This window comes from Jaculus jaculus, chromosome 1, assembly GCF_020740685.1.
Source record: "Jaculus jaculus isolate mJacJac1 chromosome 1, mJacJac1.mat.Y.cur, whole genome shotgun sequence".
Taxonomy (NCBI): Eukaryota; Metazoa; Chordata; class Mammalia; order Rodentia; family Dipodidae; genus Jaculus; species Jaculus jaculus.
The window spans coordinates 28104100-28129525 of record NC_059102.1 but is presented as its reverse complement, the minus strand read 5'-3'; the positions used below and the strand labels follow the sequence as shown (position 1 = coordinate 28129525).

Sequence of the window (25426 nt, the reverse complement as noted above, 5' to 3'; positions counted from 1 at the left end):
GGCTGTTCAGACATAAAGAGTGAGAAGAAAGCAGGGCTGACTTTGCCTTCCCTTCTTCACTCCTTGCTGAAGAGCAGACCTTCCCTGTTGCTGCCATCAATGGATGACACTGAAACACAACTTCTTTGGTTTCCCAATGAAGACTGAAGGTAAGTGACCTCTTGGGAACCCTCCAGGCTTTCAACAACAGACTGTGACTTCGGAGACATGCACCCTTGTGGAATGAACAGTTCCTGGGCTCTTGGTATCTCTATAGTGCAGCCAGTTATTGTGGGACTGCCTCACCTGAATAGTGTATCATTCTATCACTTCTGTTTCTCTAGAGAACTCTGACCAACACATATGTTTTTCTTTAATACAAAACAGGAATGACTGTACAGCACAATGCTGTTTCAGTAGGAAACAACAGCACACCTTCATAGGTTATTAGATTTACTTTTTTATTCACTATAACTTAGTAATTTTCTTTACCATTTTGGCAATAATATGCATTTATTTTACTTTGTAATTTTTATGTAAATTGAACCAGCTCTGGCAGTCTTAGATACTTTGTCAGTTTTTACGAACTTATCAGTTCTTCAAATTTTTTTAGTATGAACCTACAACATTCAACATTAACATTTCTACTTTGTCTCCTGACATAATGTCACTAAGAACCAAGCCTGACTGCTCAGTTGATAATTGGGTATCTGTGTTGTCTCATAACTACAAAGAAGCTTTGGAAGCTGAGGCTAGATGACTTGACAAGAATTTCAAGAATTCATGTCCATAACAAATTTAGAAAATGGTCATGTATGCTGCTATTAAGGCCACTTGGGATTTTCATCATAGAACACCCACATCTTCTATGCTCTGCTCCAAACAACAGCCATTGCTACTCACCCTTATGTATAATGTTACCAAAGACGCCTAAAGATCAGACCAAGAAATTCATCAGATGGACACTTCTTTGCTCATTTCCCACCAAAAGATACCTTTAACATAACATCAAAACATTCTGGGCTGACTTCTGGCCAAGATGGCAGCTGCCTAGCTGCGCTGCAGATACCAGGGAAAGAAAGGCAAGAAATTAAGGGTTATCAGGGTCTTCTTGCCAGTGGGAGGGCACAGAGTGGGGAAAAACAGGGAAACATGGATACCCCCTCGGGTGCGTAGTCTACCCCCCATACAGCCACCGCACCCCGCACCCCAAGTGGCTGTGCTCCTATCGTGCACCTGTCAGCCCATTGCACGCCTGCCAGTCTGCTGTGCTGACGCAGGGATCTCTGCTGTGGTGCTCTGATCGCATGCTGGCCCACCACACTGTGCTTGGTTCGCACACCTGTAGAGGCCAACTCTGGCGTGATTAGGTGGCTGCCAGACCCCCCCCCCCCCCCCCCGGCTGCTGTGCTCCGATCACTTGCCCACCAGCCAGCCTCTGCTGTGTCCTGATCCCTTGCCAGCATCAGCTGCCTCTGCACTACAGTTGCATGTGCAGCAGGCACAGTCCCACAGCAAGCACCACACAAGTCCACACTGAGTCACTAGCGCCAGCTCAGGTGCCATCCCCTACCTGTACATTGCCACCCATCCCCCAAGCCCCTGAGAGCGCAGACTGTTTGCAGGTTCCAGTGTTCCCAGTCAGAGTTTGGGCAGCTTCAGGGCTTGCTACCTCAGTCCACTTTCAAGCTCAAAGGCAGGCAGCTATGGTGCATTACTGGGTGAGAAATCAGGCAACTTTGGCGCCCCTGTCAGGCAGTAGATAGGCGGCTTTGGCAAGAGAGAGCCAAATCCCAGGCTGCTTGCAACTGCCCCAGGCAGCCTTGGATTCTCATTGAGCTAGAGCCCAGGCTGCTCCACCCACCTACCTGCCCATACACCGACATGGGTAGACCACATCACAAAAGAAATAACATGAAAAATAAAATGCAAGAAAATCCAGACAGATCACCCAGTCCAACAAGGATTACATCTAACCAAAACATAGAAGAGTGTTTAGGATCAGAACATCAAGTGGAAGCTATGAGCAATGCAACCCTAACCAACCTACTGCTAGAACTTGCAGGAAAGCTACAAAGAACAGATAATCGTGTGGATGCTACCATCACTAAACTAGAGCAATATGATAAGACACTGGAAGGAATTCAAAGAGAGCTAAGAGAGTTGAGGGAGAGTGAAAAAAAAGAGGACCTTAAAAATCAGCTGGCCACACTAAATGAAAATATAAAGAAATGCAAGGATGATTTCCAAGAATCATCAAGAAAATCAGAAAATGAGGGAAAAAGGGAGCTGGACAGAGCGATGGAAGTGATACATAGGAAAGTAGTACAAAATGCAAACTTAATTGAACAAGTCCAAAACTCGCTAGAGGCTCTCAAGAATAGAGTCAGCGAAGCAGAAAGATAGAAACTCTGATCTGGAAAACAGGATGGAAGAAACAGTTCGAGAGTCCAAAAATTTCAGTAAGTTCAAAAGTTCCTGAGAACAGAACATGAGGGAATTGTGGGATACACTTAAATGTCCTAATATCAGAATCACTGGAATACCAGAAGGAGAAGAATTTCAGACCAAAGGCATGGAGAACTTATTTAACACACTAATTGAAGAACACTTCCCCCGTCTCTTAAAAGAAAGGCCCATCAAGATACAAGAAGCAAACAGAACTCCTCACCGACTAGACCAAAGGAGAAACCCCCAAGACATATTATCATTAAGACTCTAAACATTAACACCAAGGAGAAAATCCTACAAGCAGCTAGGGAAAAACAGTACACCACTTTCAAAGGAAACCCCATCAGAATTACTTCAGACTTCTCAATGGAAAAACTGAAAGCTAGAAGGGCCTGGAGTGATACTCTCCAAATTCTAAGAAACTATGGCTTCCGATCTAAACTACTCTACCCGGCAAAAGTCTCGCTTATAATAGATGGTGAAAGGAAAACTTTCCATGACAAAACTCAGCTTTACAATTATATGAACACAAAACCAAACCTACAGAAAGTATTATAGGAAGTTCTCCACAGAGAAGAAACCAATAACCAAACACAAATGCCTACAAGAAGCAGATCACAACAACCAAACCCAGAGTAGACACAAAAATTTCAAATTCCATGAAAACACCAACACACCTCTACTACCGCAACATGGCAGGGATCAAATCAAATCTCACAGTCATCACCCTAAACATTAATGGCCTTAATTCACCCATCAAGAGACACAAGCTAACAGGGTGAATCAAAAAATTAGACCCCTCAATCTACTGCTTTCAAGAAACCCATCTTACCACTAAAGACAGAAACCTCCTCAGGGTGAAAGGGTAGAAAACAATATTCCAAGCAAATGGGAATAAGAAACAAATAGGTGTAGCTATATTAATATCAGATAAAAATGACTTCAAACCAAAAACAATCAAAAGAGACAAAGAAGGCTACTTCCTACTTATAAAGTGAACAATCCATCAAGAGGATATTACAATCATAAATCTGTATGCACCAAACACAGGGGCACCACAGTTCATAAAACAAAACCTACTTGACAATAAAACAGACATAACCACCAACACCATCATAGCTGGGGACTTCAACACACCATTATCAGTAATAGACAGATCATCCAAACAGAAACTCAACAGGGAAGTAAGAGAGCTCAACAAAACCATAGAACACTTAGACCTAATGGACATCTACAGAACTTTCCATCCCAAATCCAGAGACTACACATTCTTCTCAGCAGCCCATGGAACATTCTCTAAAATAGACCATATACTGGGTCACAAAGACTGCCTCCATATATTTAGGAAGAACGACAAAATTCCCTGCATGATATCAGATCATAATGCTATATTCCTAGAAATAAACAACAACAACAAAAAGAAAACCAACAAGAACCCCAACAGCAAGTGGAAACTGAATAGCACACTCTTAAACAATAAATGGATCGTGGATGAAATAAAAAAGGAAATTGGAAATTTTCTGGAATTGAATGACAATGAGAACACATCATAACAAAATTTATGGGACACAATGAAGGCGGTCCTCAGGGGAAAATTCATAGCACTCAATGCCTTCATAAAAAAGACAGAAAGATCCCAGATCAATAGCCTAACCATCCACCTAAAGGCATTGGAAAAACAAGAAAAATCCAACCCAAAGAGCTCCAGAAGGAAAGAAATAATTAAAATCACAGCAGAAATTAATGAATTGGAAACCAAGGGAACAATTAAGGCAATTGACAAAACAAAGAGCTGGTTCTTTGAAAAAATAAACAAGATTGACAAACCTCTGGCCAATTTGATCGAGCAAAAAAAGGAGAGACTCCAAATTAACAACATTCAAAATGAAAAAGGAGAGATCACAACAGACATAAGTGAAATTGGAAGAATCATCAGGACTTATTTCAAAAATCTCTAGTCCACAAAACTGGAAAATGTGGAGGAGATGGATAAATTCCTGGATGCATATCATCTACCAAAGCTAAACTCAGAGCAGATTAATCACCTCAATGAATGCATCACACTCATGGAGATTGAAAAAGTAATAAAAAAACTCTGAAAGGAGAAGAGTCCAGCACCAGATGGATTCCCAGCTGAATTTTATCAAACCTTCATGGAAGAACTTAAACCAATCTTTCTAAAATTGTGCCATATAATTGAAGAACAGGGAAAGCTACTCAACTCCTTCTATGAAGCTAGTATCACCCTAATCCCAAAACCAGGCAGAGATGCCACAAGAAAAGAAAACTACCGGCCTATTTCCCTAATGAACATAGATGCAAAGATCCTGAACAAAATACTCGCAAATCAAATCCAACAACACATCAAAAGCATTATCCACTTTGACCAAGTGGGATTTATCCCAGGAACACAAAGGTGGTTCAACATACGAAAATCTGTCAATGTAATACACCACATAAACAAGCTTAAACATAAAAACCCCATGATCATTTCAATAGATGCAGAAAAGGCCTTTGACAAGATACAACATCACTTCATGATCAAAACATTGGAGAGAATCGACATGGCCGGATCACATCTTAACATAATAAAGGCAATATACAAAGCTCCAAAGGCCCAAATAATACTTAATGGAGAGAGACTGGAGGAATTCCCATTGAGATCAGGAACAAGACAGGGATGTCCTCTCTCACCTCTGCTTTTCAACATAGTTCTGGATGTCCTAGCTCAAGCAATAAGACATGAGAAGGAAATAAAAGGGATACAATTTGGAAAGGAAGAAGTTAAGTTAGCTCTATTCGCTGATGACATGATAGTATATGTAAGAGACCCGAGAGACTCCATCCCAAAACTCCTGAAGGTGATTAACTCCTATAGCAAAGTAGCAGGATACAAAATCAATGCACAAAAATTGGTAGCATTTCTGTATGCAAATGACAAAGATACAGAAAAAGAAATAAAGGTCATAGTCCCATTTTCAATAGCAACAACAAAAAAATAAAATACCTTGGAATAATATTAACCAAGGAAGTAAAAGATCTATACAACGAAAATATAAAAACTCTCAAAAAAAGAAATTGAGGAGGACTTGAGAAGATGGAAAGACCTCCCATGCTCCTGGGTTGGCAGAATTAACTTTGTGAAGATGACAATCCTACCAAAGGCAATATATAGATTTAATGCAATTCCAATTAAAATCCCTACAGTGTTCTTCACAGAGATAGAAAAAACGATCTCAAATTTCATATGGAAAAACAGAAGGCCTCGTATGTCAAACCATATCCTCAGCAAAAGAAATACCTCTGGTGGCATCACCATACCTGTTCTAAAGCTATACTACAAAGCCTTCGTAATAAAAACAGCATGGTACTGGCATAAAAACAGGAGTATAGACCAATGGAATAGACTTGCAGATTTTGAGTCAAGCAACTATAGCTACTTGATATTCAACAAAGGGCCGAACAATATAGGCTGGATAAAAGATAGCAACTTCAACAAATGGTGCTGGATAAACTGGATAACCACATGCAGGAAACTAAAACTTGATCCACACATTTCACCATGCACTACACTCAAATCCAAATGGATCAAAGACCTCAACATAAGACCAGAAACTCGAATACTACTGGAGGAAAATTTAGGAAGTACTTTCCATGATATAAGAATGGAAAAAGACTTCCTGAACAAAACCCCAGTGGATCAAGTTCTTAAACAGTCACTCAACCAATGGGATCATATGGAGCTGAAGAGTTTCTTTACAGAAAAGCATATAATAAGCAAAGCCAATAGAATACCCACAGAATGGGAGAAAATATTTGCAGGTTATCCAACTGATAGAGGCCTAATATCTAGAATCTACAAAGAATTCAAAAGTCTAAACCATAAGAAGACTAATACCTCACTCTCAAAATGGGGTGCAGAGTTGAACAGGTAGTTCACAGAGGAAGATATACAAATGGCAAACACACACTTAAGAAAATGTTCATCATCCCTAATCATCAGAGAAATGCAAATTAAAATAACTATGAGATTCCACCTTACCCCAATAAGGATAGCCAACATCACAAAATCAAATGAAAATAAATGCTGGCAAAGATGTGGAGAAGCAGGAACACTCATTCACTGTTGGTTGGAATGCAGGATGGTACCATCACTTTGGAAAGCAATATGAAGACTCCTGAAAAAGCTGACTATAGAAATACCAACAGACCCAGTTATACCCCTGCTGGACATCTACCCTAAAACCTTCAAACCAAAGGCCAGAGAGATTTGCTCAACCATGTTTGTAGCAGCTCAATTCGTAACAGCTAAAAGCTGGAATCAACCCAGATGTCCATCATTAGAAGAATGGATAACAAAGATGTGGTATATCTACACAATGGAAGTCTATACAGCAGTAAGAAAAAAAGACACAAAGGAATTTGAGGAAAAATGGTTGAACCTGGAACAGATCATTCTCAGTGAACTTACCCAGTCACAGAAAAAAAATTGACACATAGTCTCACTCATCTACAACACCTAACCTAAATCTACCCAAGATAACTTATATACCCAGCAAGCACCTCATGGACTAGACAATAGGATGGATGGGGAGGGCAGGGAGGGCATCAAAGAGTGGAAAACAGTAATCTGGACCCAAACAGCAATGGTACCATAAAATTCTACTTCCTAAAAGACAGACCAAATGACTGAACTAGACCCTTACAGGAAACACCTGAACCAGAAGACCCTGGAGAAGGTAGGATCAAGACTAACCTAAATCTTCTACATCTTCCCTCCCTCCCTCTCCCTTTCTCTCCTCTCTCTCTCCTCTCTAACTCTTGTATATTATTTATGTTTTTCCTCAATTTCTTAGTGGGCTCTGACCTGTAACCCCCACTTCCAGCTTGGGCCTACCATCCACAATGAGCTTTTTATCAGAGAAACCTACAAGGTTTCCCAAAACAATGACAGACTTCTGTCAGAGTACTTGATGACCCACCAAAGGCCAGTGGTAAGACCCTGTTGCTGAAGACTCCATACGCAGCTGACGCGTAAAATGGAATGACATGGCTGGAAGCCAGGAGAGAGTCAGTCCCCAGACAGTCAGTGTGTCTAGTGCCAGAAGGTGCTACATGGGTGACTGAGGGAAATGGCCAATATCTGTCCAAGCAACTCATTGTCTAACCTAATTAGCAACAAATAACCTGATGTGATGCCCACACAAGTGCAATAGTGGCACACAGCCATGGTGGGGAACCAACTGCTCTTGATTTTGCTAACTGATCCCCTCAGTGGTACTAGACCCATAGCTGGAGCTGGGAAACAAGTCAGAACCATACCCAAACATAAGCCCACTCTCCAATATCAAGCTACCATCAATCATGGGCTACAAGAGGGCCTACACCTATCAAACTCGCTATCAAAATGTAATTGTTATCTCAATTTCCCGGGTGCTAACTTACTCTCCATTGGAGAATCTGCTTCTATTTTTCAGATAGATGCAGATCCTAAGGAGAGATCTGCCCCAACATACCTCAAAAGGGGCCCGACTGAAACTAAGGACAATTGGCGAAACAAGCAAGGGTGATGTTTTCCTGATGAACTGGATACCAGCACAAAGGGGAAGGAGACCAACACAGAGAAAAATCAACTCCTACCAAATCAGAGAGCCAGAGCCTCAGAGGCCCCCAACACCTCAGCACTGAAGCAGACCAAAAATGAACCCAACATGGCTCAGGGAAATTTTGCAGAAGAGGGGGCAGAAAGAATGTCAGAGTCACCTGTTGGGTCATGATATGCAGAGACATTTATCATACCAATAAATGTGGGCTAATTCCACAATGCATGACCCATTTACATCAACAAGGAGGGTCCAATGGGAGGGGGTAGATCATGGATGAGCCTAAACAATGGTACCAAACTGCCTGTATTTGCTGAAAAGAAAACTAATAAATTCAATTAAAAAAAAAAAAAAAGACATTCTTCGCTGGAGAGGTGACTCGGAGGTTAAGGTGCTTTTGTGTAAAGAATAAGGACCCCGGATTAATTCCCTTGTATCCCTGAAAGCTGGATACCCAAGGTGACATATGCATCTGTAGTTCATTTTTAGTGGCTAGAGACCCTGGTGCTCCCATTCTCTTTTTCCCTCTTCCTCTCTAATTTTCACAAATAAATAAAATATAAAAAGGTTTTAAAATTATCTAGATATATTTTCAACTATTTCATAAATTTGGCTTATACTCTATCCACTCATTAAATAGCTGATAGCTAATGGTTTACACCACCAGATCAATATCCTTTAGTACTAAGTTCTGAATGTTCCTTAGTAAACAAAGGCAATGAGACAGAATGGAGCTACGCTTTTAGGTGTTTTTTTTTTTTAATTTTTTTTTTTTTGGTTTATTTTTATTTATTTGAGAGCTACAGACAGAGGCAGAGACACACAGAGAGAATGGGCATGCCAGGGCTTCCAGCCACTGCAGACCAACTCCATATGCGTGTGCCCCCTTTGTGCATGTGGCTAACGTGGGTCCTGGGGAGTTGAGCCTGGAACCGGGGTCCTTAGGCTTCACAGGTAAGCGCTTAACCACTAAGCCATCTCTCCAGCCCCGCTTTTAGATTTTTGAATAGAACAGAGACCCGATCTAACTTTGTTAGACTCCATTAATCCTTGTTCTCAACTTTGACATTAGTCCTGTTCTTCTTTACAGCTTTCTAGCCTTGTCTTAATAAGAAATCTGTTCAGTCAATCTGGTAAGAATCCCCCTGTCTGGCCACGTTCCTCACCTCCCATCTTTGATGCTTAAGTCTTTAGCTTACCTTTAGCAAGAAACTAGTTAGTGGCAAAAATCTAAATGTGCTAATAGTATATCCTCTTAATAATAGCCACATACTCCCTCATCCTGCCCCTTAATTTTACATCTTAACTGCATTCAAAGTTGAGTCAAGTCTCGTCTCTGGGCACTGCCACCACATGTCTTCTGCAAGAATCTTGGATACAGACTTCTTGACCATTTGAACTATGGACAGAATAACGTCTATTTATGATTATTAGCACCATTCCCTAAGCAATTGAGCTACCCAGCAAAGACAGATTTTTATTTTCTTTAACAAAGGTAAATTCTCATGGGCTAGAGTGATTGCTCAGCAATTAAAGCCCTTGTCTGCAAAGCCTGAGGACCCGGGTTTGTACCCACATAAAGTACCCACATAAAGCTGGAAGCACAAAGTGGCACGTGCCACTGAAGTTGAGTTGCAGTGGCTGGAAGCCTTAGTGTGGACATTCTCTCTGTACATCTTCTTTTGTTCTTTCTATGGTTAAAAGTAAGTAAATAAATAAACATAGCTTTAAAATGAAATAAAAAAGTAAGTCCTCTTTAAGAAAATAGATACATAAGTTTGCTGGAAGGAATTTTTTTTAAAAATGTAGAATTTTTCCAGGTATAGTGGTGCATACCCAGCACTTGGAAAGCAGAGATAGGAGGATCATTGTGAGTTCGAGGCCACCCTGAGATGACATAGTGAATTCCCGGTCAGCCTGGGCTAGAGTGTGACCCTACCTCAGAAAAAAAAAAAAAAAAATGAAATGGAGAATTTTAACTTTAAATAAACCCCAGAAGATATAGCTTAAACATTGTCATAATTGTTTCTCACCAGTAATTGGAACTGCTCAATTATGTTATAAGCTGTATGACATATGAATTAAAAGCACAAGTTTCACAGTCATCATGCCTTTATTTGAATCCTGGCTCTACCTCTTATGGGACATAGGACTTTGGGAAATTAAAGGTCACCTCAAATTTTCATTTATCTGTAAAACAGAAGTGCTGTTCTTACATCATGATTTTGTTGTATTTCTATTTCATGTTATTGGTTCACATAAATAAAACAGTCACAAGCTTACCCGTATTGAAACAAGTATTAAAATGTGCTTATAAAAATGATTTTAATGATTTTTGACATTTTATGCATTTATACAATGCATATTGACCTATTCCTCCCAGTTACATTCTTTTAGCCTCTCTTCCCCTCACTAACACACTTGCTCATATTAAGCCTCGTCTTACTTTCTTTTAACTTTTTTTTAACCTACTGAGTTAAATTGGGGATTCTTGCATGATCATGGGTGGAAGACTATTTACTGTGGAAGGCACAAGAATTAAATAAACTTAATTCACATCACTCTGTTAGGAAGGCAGACCGAGGCATGCCCTTCAACTCCACTTATTTTTAGTTCATTTTAAAGTTCTTCATTTTGAAGGTTCTGGTGCTGAGCAACTTGACTTTCTTGGAAAAGGCACCTCTGGCTGAAACCACCCAGCTGGTTAAAAACACTCTCCAAAGACTGTTGTTTCCCTGTCCTCCAGAAGCACACTGTTTTCTTCTATCCCCCTGCTCCTCTGGGAGAAAAGTAGCCATCTCCCATTTTTAGTTGTTCTATGGAGGAAATCGCAGAACTTAATATACAAATAAGTATCTGCAGAATTAACTATTTCTGGGGAAAACTGAACTAAAAAAACCATACAGCTTTTCATCCAGTCACTTATCTGCAGATTTATCGGTCATAGAGTATATCATGGCCTGTAGGTAACAGCAACCTGATCAGCAGGAACGTAGACTACTGGACATTTCTAAGTACCTTGGCCTCTGCTTATCTCATATGCTTCTTCACACCTCCTTGTCTAATTTTTGCACCTATATCCCATAGTCTTTGCAGTGATGGCCTCTGCCTTCTTTGGTTTTCTCATTTTTTGAATAAATCTTTATTCTTGCAACAACAACTTGACCTAGAATTACTGGGCATTTGTATGTAATTGAGAATAAATAAGGATTGATGGTTATAATATCCTGATCCCTGTTAGAGTTTGAAATCTCTAATAGGGCATGTGATGTAACTTCCTAAGTGTCATCTGTTTTTTTTTTTTTTTTTTTTTTTTTTTGTTCCTCTTATAGAAAGTCCCTTCAATCCTAAATTAAATTGGTTGACAGTTGAGTTAGTTTATCTGTGTTGATCTGACCATCAGTTGTTTTTTTTTTTTTTTTTTAATCATATGGCTGGACCAGTAATTTCAGGATGTTGTAAGTAAATTATATTTTTAACCAGTTCTTGGCTTTGATTACTATGAATAAAATTTTCATTTTTTTCCAGTCAGCATTCTCATGAAGAAAATTAAATTTCAGAAGACTTGCATCATGTCATTTTATTAAGGTTACCATTGCACATTAATATATTTCATAGTGCATTTTGTTTGTTGATAACTTTGCTTAATTTCCTGTCTAGAAATCTAATTTACAAACTTCAAAATACTTTTAAAAATTATGCATAAGAAGAAAATTTGCTACATAATTACTACTGAGCATGAAGTAACTCAATTCACACAATTAGGCATCTTTTATGATTCCCTTTGTTTTATGTACCTTGTAAGTAATAAAATTCTAAAGGTCAAAAAGAAAATTATCTCTACCCTCAAGACATTATACAAGATTATATTCATCTTGATGAGCGAAAGCGAGGGTGTTAGGAGTTTGTCATGTTTCTGTGGCCACTGACTTGGACAGGAAGGCAACACATCCTATGATACCCACATATGTGCTGAGGAATCTGAACTACACTTATTTCCTATATGTTCCAAAGGATATCGTTAAAATTTTACTAGAAAAAGTTATAAAGTGAGTGAGATAAATGCAGAAATTTGCTTCACTTTTTGTATTTTACTTATTTATTTGAGAGAGAGAGAGAGAGAGGGGCAGATAGAGAGAATGGGTGTTCCCAAGGACTTCAGCCACTGCAAATGAACTCCAGACTCATGCGCCACCCTGCACATCTGGCTTATATGGGTACTAGAGAATCAAACCTCAGTTCTTTGGCTTTTCAGGAAAGCACCTTAAGCCACCTTAAGCTCCATCCATTTTCCTATTGATATCAATGTCATTACATTATTTTAACTCATATTACAAAGTACATATTTATGTTGAAATACTGTTTATCTAAGGTACTCTTTCATCATTACATATATTCTTTCTATTTTTCAACCTGAATGCTAATCTCGGGGAGGGCAAAAATTATCTTTCCTTTAACTTTGCATTATTTGCACTGTTCAGGCCAGATGCATTATTGTCAAAGGCATTCAACAAATGTGTGTGTGTGTGTCAACTTAATTGACTATTGTCCATCTCTAAGACCAGAAATAGTATTTGTTTAGAGAAGCTGGGACTGTAATGACTTAACATCTTTACATAAAAAGTGAGCTATTTTACCATTATAATCACCATGGAGCTGCAAATAGTTTCAGAGAAGACTTTAGCATAATTAAGGACCAAAAAATAATTGTCCTCTCAGTCTAAAATACCAGCATTTTGCAAATTATGTCACAAAATTCACCATAGAAACAGTTTTTACTCTGAGATCAATTTAAAGAAAGAATACTGTTCAGTTGCTGTAATGAAAGTGTCCTTAAAAGTCATACTGAAATTGTTTTTAAGGTTTGCATGACTGTAATTACCCTGGGGCAAAGTGTGGTAAATGGAGTATATAAAACAAGCAAAAAAAAAAAAAAAAAAAAGGAAATAAAATTAGCTGTATTCCTTAAATGACTGTGCCTTCTGTCTATGGGGAAGGAGAGAGACATTAGTTTTAAAAATCACATTTGTTTTTCCAGCTGGACACAGATCCTGAGGAGAGAAACAGCCCATCGAACTTCACCGGGTCCCCAACAGAAACCAAGAGTAATTGGGGAAATGAGCAAGAGGGCTGTTTTCTTGGTGTACCTGGTACCAGCAGATGGGTAAAGAAATAGATACAGATCACCTAACTTCTACAAAATCAGATATCCAGAGACACAAAGGCTCCCAAGACCTCATCACTGAAGTAAGCCTATAACAAACCAAACCCAAGGTGGCTCACAGAGATTTGCAGAAGAGGGGGCAGAAGATTGTTAGAACCACATGTTGGGACATTATGCACAGAGACATTTGCCTCTTGCCCATAACCGATGGCTAATCCCACAATGCACCACACACGTTCCCCAGTGAAGAAGGTCCCTGCAGAGGGGGGAGCACGGGGAGGAGGAGAACGACCATACCAACATGTTGTGTTCACACAGTGAACAATACTAATTAAAAAAATCACATTTGCTTTTGGAGAGCTGTACAGGAGAACACTTGCTTTAAAAAATCAGAACATTCATGGTTTTCTATTTATATTAGATATAGGTATTGAAAAATTTAAAAATTTCAAAAATCAGTGGAATTTTGTTTTAACCATGCAATAAATGACAACTTTTCTAATATGTTCTCTATAATATTTAAGATCTAATCAATTCAATTGATTTCCTTTGGCTAAGGTTTTATGCATATATATATTCACCATGAACTATTAGCAATAAATTGGATCTCTGGTTTTCCAGTCAAACAATGTAATAGAAACCACAGATACACACTTCCCGTCTTATCTTATAGGAGATCATTTTTATGAGGCTTAGCAACCCTGACCCACTCAAAATCGAACTTGTCCTTTTCTGTTATTGTAGTAGCAGATGCCTACTGGAGCAAGAGGAATTTTGTCCTCATAAATAGAGGAATGGGAAATCAGAGCCTATAATGATATTTACAGTGCACAAGAGTGGCTCAGTCCTACTTCATTTAATGATCTTGAAATATTAGCATTTATTGGTGGTATGACAGAATTTTACAGTGCAAAAGTGCTGAAGGAACTAGAGAATTTTTGTAACATCTACCTGTATGTGATACTAATACAGGAGTATTTTCCTGCTATGAAAAGCCATAGCTTTTTGAACAATGAATTTTTCCTGTGAGCTAAAATTTACCAAGTAGCACACAAAGGGTTAAACATGAGCCATTATATACAAAGGTTTTAAAGTCTATTACCAAAGGCTCAATCCTCTTTTTCTCCCAACTACTTAAAATAATGTATCTAGACGTTACTCTTTGTTCAACCTACTTCTTATAATTCATTAAGCAATAGCCCTGAAGCAGATACTGTGTCAGTGACAAAAATATAGTCTTTACTCCTTGGCCATTCAGAATCCATCTCATGATACAAACAGCTTAAGAAAATTATTAACTAGTGCCACAAATAGTTGTTGGCCAGGGAGGTCCCTGATGTCCCCAAAACATTATAGGCCATTGCCAAGGCCCTTGGTTTCCCACCAGGAATCAATGGTAAGACCCTATTGCTGAGGACTCCACATACTTGGGCTGCAAAGTCACAGAAAAATCCTGCTGTAATTGAGCTGATAACCTCCTCCATGTAGACCAGTTGACAGAAAGCTGGAAAAAGCCATTCTACATGTAGTTCAATGGGAGAAAGAGATACCGCCAGTGAAGATACTCAACAGTGGACACTGCAAGCCTTGTAATTGGCCAGCCAGGCCAAATGAGCCAATGGGTACAATAGTGGCACATGTATTATGGTGGAAACCAACTCTCTCCAATTGGACTGGAAGCCTGCTCCATGAGAAGGAATACATCCCTGATACTGAAAAGTTAAAAGAGGGGTAGTCATGAGCCCTATGGGTGTAACATCTGCTGATGTCTGGATAAGTGTATACACTATGCTTATCAAACTGTCCAGTAAGCACTTCTCTTAATATTTATACCCTTATATTAATGCTACTCTCACTTTGGGTAGAGAATCTTCTCTTTTCAGATGGCAGTGACCTTGGGATGATTCAGAAGGTATAATAGTGCTGGAAAGAAGTGACTGGAGTATTGAGTAACATCTCAATCACACCTTTCAAGGCTCAGGGTCTAATGCAGAAGAGGTGGTGGAAAGAATGGAAGAGCCAAAGGAAAGGTAGGACTCCTTACAACATGTTCCTCCAGATACAAAATGGCCTGCATATCCATGACCTCACAGTGCCTGACACTACCTACACAAGACCATCATAAGAGGAGGAAAAGATAATGACATCAAAATAAAAGAGAGACTGATTGAGATGGGGAGGGGATATGATGGAGAATGAAGTTTCAAAGGGGATAGTAGGGGGGGAGGATATTACCATGGGATAATTTTTATAATCATGGAAAATGTTATTAAAAATTGAGAAAAAAATACCTTTATAACAGAAGTATTCATAAGAGAATGGTCAATTCTAGGAAGATATTTGGAGTTACAAAATAATATAAATATTTACAAGCTAAAGCAGAAAATAAAAGAAGGTCCATGATATGTAATAGCTAAATTTTGCAGATTAAACTTATCTCAGTTGCATTGTTCCTCTTGGGATAAAATTTTGTCCCATTTAGCATGATCTTCATTGTCTATAATACATGGTTTCTGTTTAATTGTTCTGCATTAGCTCTAGAATTACCCACTAGATTTTTTTCTCTTTCTCTTTCTCCCTTTCTTTCTTTTTTCCTTCCTTCCTTCCTTCCTTCCTTCCTTCCTTCCTTCCTTTCTTTCTTTCTTTCTTTCTTTCTTTCTTTCTTTCTTTCTTTCTTTCTTTCTTTCTTCTTTCTTTCCTCCTCTCTTTCTCTCTTTCTTTCTTTCTTTCTTTCTTGTGGAGTTATACATACCAGAGTCTCTTGCTGCTACCAACTAATCCCCATCTAGTTTATGTGTGTGGCTGGGAAATTTAACCCTGAGAGGAAGGTTTTGTAAGCAAGTGTCCTTAACCACTAAGATATTCACCAAGTCATCCACTGTAATTTTGAAATATGCATAAAAATATTTATTATGGGGCTGGGGCTTTGCCTGCAGAGCCTAATGAACCAAGTTCAATTCCCCAGTACCCATATAAAGCTAGGTGCACAAAGTTGTGCATGTGTCTTGTGTTCATTTGCAGCAACTAGAGGCTCTAGCACACCCATTCTCTCTCTCAGTTTTATCTCTCTGTGTGTCTCTTCTCTATATCTCTCTCTGTTTGCAAATAAACAAACAGAAATATTTTTAAAGTATGTATTATGATTCTACCATGAAACAAGCATTGTGTTAAGCCCTGTGAATGCCATTATGAATCTAAGAGACATATTCACCCTAGTGGAAGTGAAAAATTTCAGACACATACATTAGAACATAACACACCATTGATGTGAGGAAATAAATTTAAAATGCTCAATAACATAATATTGAAGTGAGTGTTAGTCTGGGGGTGGGGGTGGGGTTAGCAAGAAAGTGACATTTAGCAGATATTTGAATATGAAGACGATAACTTGTCTCGTCAAAAGTCTGGACAGATTTTTCCAGGCTTAAGAAATTATTAATTAAAAGGTTAAATGATGAAAACTAGTTTACTACAGATATAAAAATCGTATCATGTCAATAAGGAGGGAGGGACTCAATAAAAAGGGTTTTGATGGTTCATATTTAGTCTGAGATTTATTCAAGGTACAAAAAATATCTGCCACAGATTCTTTCACTTCAACTTTTTTGTACATGTGGTCCTTTGTGTTTTATTCCACTTATTTCCTTCCCCTTGATCTGGCAAATTGTTAAGCATTAATACACAAACCATGTGTCAATTCGATGTTAACCTCAGGATTGACTGAATGGTTGTTAAAGAAAATAATGGAAATACAGAGACCACACTTTTACTCAGTATGGTTTTGGCATATTGTGGAATAAGCTCCTTAATGTCAGTGAAAACATAGCAAATAAAAATCATCTCTGGGGGTGGGGAAATGGCTTAGCAGTTAAGGTGTTTGCCTGCAAAGCCTAAGGACCCTGGTTCGATTCACTATAACCCATGTAATCCAGATGCACAAGGTGGCACAATGTGTCTGGAGTTCATTTGCAGTGGCTGGAGGCCCTGGCACATCCATTCTCTCTTTCTCTCTGCCTCATTCTCTTTTCCTCTCTTTCTTAAATAAATAAATAAATAAAATATTTTTTAAAAATCATCTCTGACAGAATAAAATTAACATTCCAAAGTTCACAAAATTAATCTCCCTGACTCCAGTGATGTTATACAAAGTAGCATGGTTGATTCTTTACACTTTACACTGAGAATTTGAATATCCATTTTTATCTTGACTTCTCTCATTTCTCACACAAAAACTTGGGTGTCTTCATAACATATATATATATATATGGTGTTAGATCACCAAGAAGATTGAATGCAAAAGTCAAAGAGCAATGGATACTCAGACTCTTTCTTTGTGAAGACAATTGACTTTTAATGATGAACAAAGTCACTGATATGGAGTATAGTGTGTAGGATGCAAGTTGTCTGGTTTTAAAGATGCTGTCATAACACTTACTGGCAATGGGAATGTGTCGATCTGCACTGTCATTACCAAGGATATGCCTAACACCTCCCACAAAGAGTTTCTCAGCTATAAGAATAATCTTCATGGAGACAGTTTCCAAGAGCAGTGAGAAATGAAAGCACATTCTTATCTAACTAAATAGCTCCATATTCTGGTTTCTCCTTGGAGCCTATAAATCTTTCACCTTTGTTCAAATAACTCCAGTTGTACAAGTACAAAAGAAAGAAGAAAGTAAGAAAAGAAAGAAAGAAGGGAAGAAAGAAAGTATGGAGGGACAGAGGGAGGGAGGAAGAAAAGAGAAAGGGAGGGAATGAGTGAAGGAAGGAAGAAGGAAGAAAGAAAGAAGAAGAAAATGAATCAGTTGTCCTGAGTAAAAATTACTAAGGAAATTTTGCCAAGACTGTAAGTTCAATTAGTGATTCTCTGCCCTGAGATAATTTCATGTTTTGTGAAAACCAGTTGGTGAAAATTTAATTCAAACCTAAACTTTATTTCGGTAGTAATCTACTAATAATGATTTGCCATTGTTGGATATGTTATAATAAGGAATCAAGATGAAAAGTCTTTGGAGAAAATGTTTAAGCCCCTCATTTTTACTTTATGCTATTTATATGACATAAAAAAGATACTAGCAGCTATCAATTCAAAACCAAAATAATACAAGCTTGATTTAATAAGTTTAAGGTAGAGAAATCTATTTAATTATAAAAGTATAATTTTTTATTATATTATCAAGTCTAGTTCCATATGAAGAACAGTCATAAGAATCCACTTACTTTTTTCTTTATGTTATAAATAAATTAATATTTTAAGTTTTCATATTTAAGATTATGAAAATTTTAAATATAGTAGGGATGGATACCTTTTTCAGAACTTGGCATGCAAAAGTAACATCAAATTCTATAAAAATTCTGTTTCTTTACTTCATTGACGACAATTAATTTTTAATATTTATTTATTTATTTATTTATTTATTTATTTATTTGACAGAGAAAGGGGGAGGAAAAGAAAGAATGGGAGTGCCAGGGTTTCTAGCGCTGCAAACCAACTCCAGACATGTGTGTCCTCTTGTGTATCTGGCCAACATGGGTCCTGGGGAATTGAACCTGGATCCTTTGGCTTTGCAGGCAAATGCCCAACAATTATATCTTGAAAAATTGATCCAGCTAACAGAATTATTTTCTTTACAGTAATTAGCTTCCTTTGTAGCAACCATTATTACCACTTCCTGTTAAATCCTGTTAAACAATGACATTTTTGAGGAAAATGATAATATTTTAATCCCACAATGGGTTTCATTTTCAATGCTATAAAAATTATCTAGTTAAAAATGTTATATTCATCCACCTGAACAATTCTAAGGCTGTTTTTTTTTAATATGGATTAGAAAGGAATTTGAAAAATTTTTCCATAAAGGGTCAGATAGAATTTAGCCTCATCTACCATTCTCTTTCACAATTATGTTTTTCTTTGCTATTATAGATCAAAGGCAGCCACAGGCCCATACATAAATGTGTGTGTCTGTTCTGATGAAACAGTGTTTACAAAATGGAAACAGGAGCTGAGTTTGCGCCATATCCCCTAGTTTAGCAATGGCTACTGGTTAGAGGCAGTTGATATTAAATAATACTAAATTAAATATGTATGTAAATTTTTTATTTTATTTATTTATTAGAGAGGCAGCCATATTTACATCTACCTACCATCTATCTATCTATCATCTATCTACCATCATCTATTTATCTATCTATCTAGAGAGAGAGAGAGAGAGTGAGAGAGAGAGAGAGAGAGAATGGGCACACCAGGGACTGTAGCCACTGCAAACATAATCCAGATGCACATGCCACCTTGTGTATATAGCTTACATGGGTATTGGGTATTGTGTTTGGACCTTTAGGCTTCCTAGGCCTTAACTTAACCACTAATTATTTGTCCAACACACACACACACACACACACACACACACACACACACACACACATATTGTTTCTTTTGGTTTTCAAGGTAGGAATCACTCTGTAGTCTCAGGCTGGACTTGAACTCACAGTGATCCTGCTACTCTGCCTCCAGAGTTTTGGTATTAAAGGTGTGTGTCAACACACCCAGCTCAAATATGTGTGTTATTGTATTTTATTTTTTATTTGATATTTGGGCATACCCAATATATAAACATGTTGGTACCATCCTTTCCCTAGTCCCTGCCTACCCTCCAAAGGGACCCTCCTCCTTGGGGGTGCCAACCATCCCCATGGGGCTTGTGGGTCATGCATTGTGGGAGTAGATGTTAGTTATTGGGAAGAGGCGATGTCTCTGTGCATAATGTCCCAACTTGTGGCTCTAACAATCTTTCTGCCCTCTATTTTACATCGAAATTCTCTGAACCATGTTGGGTTCATTTTAAGTCTACTTCAGTGATGGGCTCTTAGGAATGGGAAGTGGAACCTGAGGGGAGAAATGATCCATGTACTTCACCAGGGGCCCAGCTGAAACCATAGAGGAATTAGGGAAATGAGCAAGAATGCGGCTTTCTCTGAGAACCTAGTATCAGCACAAGGGTGATGGAGATCGACCCTAAGGACACAACTACCAAATCAAATATGTGTTTTAAAGGCAATTATTAATAAGGTCTGTGGTGCAGACCTATAGTCTCAACAACTTGGGTTTTGAGGCAGGTGACTCAAGTCCATTGCCGGAATCAAAATAAAAAGGGGAAAAGGGGGCAGCTTGAGAAATGGCTCAGCATTTAAAGGTACTTTCTTGTAAAGCCTGTCAGCCTAGATTCAATTTCCCATTACTCACATGAAGTCAGGTAGACAAAATGCCCTATGTATCTGGAGTTGGTATGTAACAGCAGCAGGAGCCCCTGACATGCCTTGCCTGAGTGCCTTCCTTCCTTCCTTCCTTCCTTCCTTCCTTCCTTCCTTCCTTCCTTCCTTCCTTCCTTCCTTCCTTCCTTCCTTCCTTTTTCTGTCTACCCTTCTCTCTTTCTTTGTTTCTCTTTCTTCTTTGTATCTCTGTCTCCTTTTCTCAAATAAGTAACTGAATATGTTTAAAAAATTAAAATTAGGGCTGGAGAGATGGCTTAGCGGTTAAGCGCTTGCCTGTGAAGCCTAAGGACCCCGGTTCGAGGCTCGGTTCCCCAGGTCCCACGTTAGCCAGATGCACAAGGGGGTGCACGCGTCTGGAGTTCGTTTGCAGAGGCTGGAAGCCCTGGCGCGCCCATTCTCTCTCTCTCCCTCTATCTGTCTTTCTCTCTGTGTCTGTCGCTCTCAAATAAATAAATAAAAAATATCAAAAAAAAAATTAAAATAAATGCTATAGCTCAGTCATAGAGTACATGCTTATCATGTAAAATACTGTAGGTTAAATCCCAACTACCATTCAAGGATAATTATTTGGTTTTTATTAAAGATTCAAATGTTCCATACTTATTTAAATAATAATGTATAATATACATGTGTGTGCACATATATAGGTGCATGTATAATTGTTTTAGTATTTATTTACTTTTTGAATCTTTAAATATAAAATTTATTTTAAAATAATTTTATTTGTTGTGACATATAGATTACCTTGTATAAATGTTACATATATTTACATATACAGATACGAAAGCAAATATTAAAGTAGCACTATTTTTTTTTAAGAGTCACAGTTTATTCTGAGTCAAGTGTGAATGACCATGGCCTGGAATCACAGATTCAATTTGTTCTGAATCATCACGTTACATGAACTCTTCTAGTCAGAAGAGAGCCATAAGTTGATGTGCTTACCACATGCATTGGTGAGGGCGTCAGGAAGGTGGCTTAACTCTAAGTGGGGAAAACTGTTGTAGCTCTCTGATGCTACCTGGTGACCGTCTTAGCATTTGGGTTGGTGGGAGCCAGTGCCCTCCTAAATTAAATATATTCTAAAGTTTTACCTGGTGAAGGGGATCAGATACAGAGGTTGGTAATAGGTGGCTCTTAAGGGGATTAAAGACCACCTGAGATCATTTTAGCTCTGGATCTGCAATATTCCAACTCTCTGCTAATTGTGGGATTTACAGTCAGTCTGCAGAACCTTAAGCACTGATGTGGCTTTTTCAGGGAACTTAAATCCACAAGATAAATGATTAGAATGCTACCAGCAGATTTGAGGACTGAAAAATGAATCTAAGAGGCTTCATCTTAAAAGTGTGTGCTCCCTGCAGGATCCACCATGCCTGGGAGGGTGTCAGAGGCCACGGTCTTCCCGGCCCACCTTGCCCAATATAAGAGCTGAAGATGGGAGCTGGCTAATTTCTTTTCTTTTTTTTTTTCTTTTTTTGAGGTAGGGTCTCACTCTAGTCCAGGCTGACCTAGAATTCACATGTAGTCTCAGGCTGTCCTTGAACTCATGGTAATCCACCTACCTCTGCCTCCTGAGTGTACCACCATGCCTGGCTCTAATTTCAAGTTTTAGAAGAGAAATAAGCAATACTGACCAGGGGAGGGGTTCAGTAAGCACAGAGGCAGAAAGCCACCAGTACCCCTCCTCTGGCCATCAGATATCAGCATTTCCAGGTCGGGTTTGCTGCCAATGCCTCAGAAGCAATGGGGGGGGGGGGGAAGTGCAGGGCAATTCTGCATCTTCTTCCTCTTGGGAGCAGAAAGGCCAGGCCACAGAGCTCCCGAGGGTTAGGGTTGAAGCTCAGCTCTCTGCAGTCTGCTTGCTGGCAGGAGCCCACCCACCTATGAAGAAAATACTCCAGTGCTCTGGCTGCTGGTTCTATTTCTGCAGGTTACAGGCAGGAAGCTCGGTATTTCATTCACCCAGTTCCAAGGGAGATCCATACCGAAGAAGCTATGGGCTTATGTGTTGTGCCTCTCAGTAAGGGGTTAAAACAGTTCTCTTCACAATAATGAAGACAGCCTTCTAAACAGACACTTCTTTTATACTTCTGGAAGCCACATTCCACCATGGAATTTATTGTCAGCATAGGATGATGCCTCTGCAGCCTCTCAGGACAGCATGAATAGCAGAGGTCCACTCTGGGCCTTTTCTTTGGTACATAAACCCCTGTCTGTGTCTTGGAGCCTCTGTGGAGTCAGTAGAGGCCCCTGCTCAGGGGTTGGAGCCTGGTTCCAGTGTGGCGGCTCAGCTCCTCCAGGACCAGTTTCTCTTGTCCATACATCTAGAATACAGCTGAGCACATGCTGGCAAGTGGGGACTCCTGGGACCCTTTAGTGAGACCCTGACTATCCATCTCACCTCCTCCAGAAGCCCTCCCTACAGCTTCTGTCAGGGCTCTGCAGAAGTTTAAGGGCAACACCTGAGCAGAGACTGGAAGCGCTATGGGAGGGCAGTACACAGGAGGCAGGAGCTCAAGGGCAGGGGAGGTTCCAAGGGCCCAGTGGAGGCATGGTGTGGAGGGGCATGGGATGGGAGAGGCTGTGGAGCCAGGAGGGGATCCTTTCTTATTTGAATAAGTGTTTTTTCACATCTCTGAGAGCAATAGGCTATGTGCTTACAAAGATGACTTAAGTCTATTAAACACTGGGTGCCTCTTGCCATGGAGTGCATGGGGGCTGGGCAATAGCCTGGCAATGCCTCCATGTGAAGCACTCCAATCCTTGTCCAGATGTTCCTACTTTCTGCCACTCAGTCTCCGAGCTGTGTGTGAAGCCTAGAAGGTGACAGAGTCCATGGGTGGCTGTCACCTGTTGGAATAACAGGATGACATAGCAGGAATCTGCTCCTTCGGGATCACCCCAGGATCACAGGCTGCCCTCGGTAACACTGAGCTGTCCTGTCCCAGGACACTGGGGAAGAACCTGTAGCTGCTGCCCCAGGCACAGCCTCAGTTCCTTTTGTCTAGACAAGTGCTTTACCACTGAGTTACATCCCAGCTTTCTCAGGGACTGGGCATGGACAAACAGGGCTGACTGTCTATGGAGAGCCTAACTAGAGTAAGGCAGCTGGGCAGTTAAGACACCCCAAGCCTGTAGTTCCAGTAACCTGAGAGGCTGAGGTTGGAGTGTCACCTGGGTCAAAAGTTCAAATCTATCCTGGGAAACACAGTGAGAGGCCACTTCCAAAATAATAAGACATGTTAAGCAGCAAAAAGAAAGGTTAAGTGCAGAAAGGAAAGGGGTGAGAGTGGGACTGGCAATGTTGCCAGTGGATTCATGAATTTCTTCTTTTCTCTTTCTTCTCTTTTTGGGTTTACAAGGTAAGGCCTCACTCAAGCCCAGACTGACCTGGAATTCTATAGTCTCAGGGTGGCCTTGAACTCACAGCCATCATCCAACCTCGGCCTCCCAAGTGCTGGGATTAAAGGCATGCACCACCACGCCCAGTCACTTTTTTTTTTTTTTTTTTCTCCAGTAGGTTCTCATTTTAGCCCAGGATGACCTGGAACTCACTCTGTAGTTCCATTCTAGCCTCAAAATCACAGCAATCCTCTACCTCTGCCACCCAAGTGCTGGAATTAAAGGCATATGCTACCATGCCTTGCTTGAAAACTCATTTTTTTTTTCGAGGTAGGGTCTCACTCTAGTCCAGGCTAACCTGGAATTTACTAAGTAGCCTCAGGCTGACCTTGAAATCACAGGGATCCTCCTACCTCTGTTTCCCAAATGCTGGGATTAAGGGCGTGTACCACCAAGCCTAGCTGAAAGCTCATTTAAAAAAATTTTTTTTTCAATTATTTATTTATTTATTTATTTGAGAGCGACAGAAACAGAGAGAAAGACAGATAGAGGGAGAGAGAGAATGGGCTTGACAGGGCATACAGCCTCTGCAAACGAACTCCAGATGTGTGCGCCCCCTTGTGCATCTGGCTAATGTGGGACCTGGGGAACCGAGTCTCGAACCGGGGTCCTTAGGCTTCATAGGCAAGCGCTTAACCACTAAGCCATCTCTCCAGCCCTGAAATCTCAATTTTAATAAAATACACCTGAGTCTATGACTTGTGTTTTTGTCAGTTAACATGTGATTTTGTGTACCCACTTACGGTCAGGATGTCATAATAATCTTCACTTTCTTTGCACTGTTGGAAGATATATCCCACTCCTAGGAAAATGTCCCCCAAGTTATAATCATCTGGAAATTTTGGTTGAGGAAATTCACCTGCTTTCAGATTCTCATGAAATGGAAAAGAAAGCACATCAGTTGGAACGTTTTTCTTTCTGTAGAGCCTATTAATGTGCTAAGTATTCTTGTTGTCAATGCAGATGATCCCCATGTCAAATTTCTGCACTCCTAAAATAGTCCTCACAATTTCCATATTTTTGCGAAGTGGTGCTCTCTTGACAGGGATGACTCACTGGAAATTTCTAATCACCAAACTCATTTTGGGGGAACACCCGACCCTTTAAAATGTTTCTACGGAACCGCAGCTGGCAGACAGGAGGGTGGCCCGGCCACACTAGCAAAGGCCCGTCCGCCGCCCGCCGGAAGCCCCAGCACAGCTTGCCCAAGTAGCACTATTTTTAAAAATATTTTTATTTATTTATTTGAGACAGACAGAGAAAGAAAGAAAGAGAGGGAAACTGGTGTACCAGGCCCTCCAGCCACTGCAAACAAACGTCAGATGCATGTGCCACCTTGTGCATCTGTCTTATGTGGGTCCTTGGGAATTGAACCTGAGTCCCCTGGCTTTGCAGGCCAGTGCCTTAACTGCTAAACCATCCCTCCAGCCCAAAATAGCACTATTTTATATCTATATGTTTAAATGGTCAATGAAAGTATAGTTTTAAACTTACGATCACCTTGATAAGTTCAATAATTACGCTATTTATTCTTCATGCACTAAAGCCCACA

The 25426-nt window shown here is 39.7% G+C and overlaps 1 pseudogene; it reads right to left on the bottom strand.

Annotated features, from left to right (window-relative positions):
• Positions 1-22674: 22674 nt before the first annotated feature.
• On the bottom strand, positions 22675-24956 carry LOC101594477 (annotated as a pseudogene).
• Positions 24957-25426: the final 470 nt, after the last annotated feature.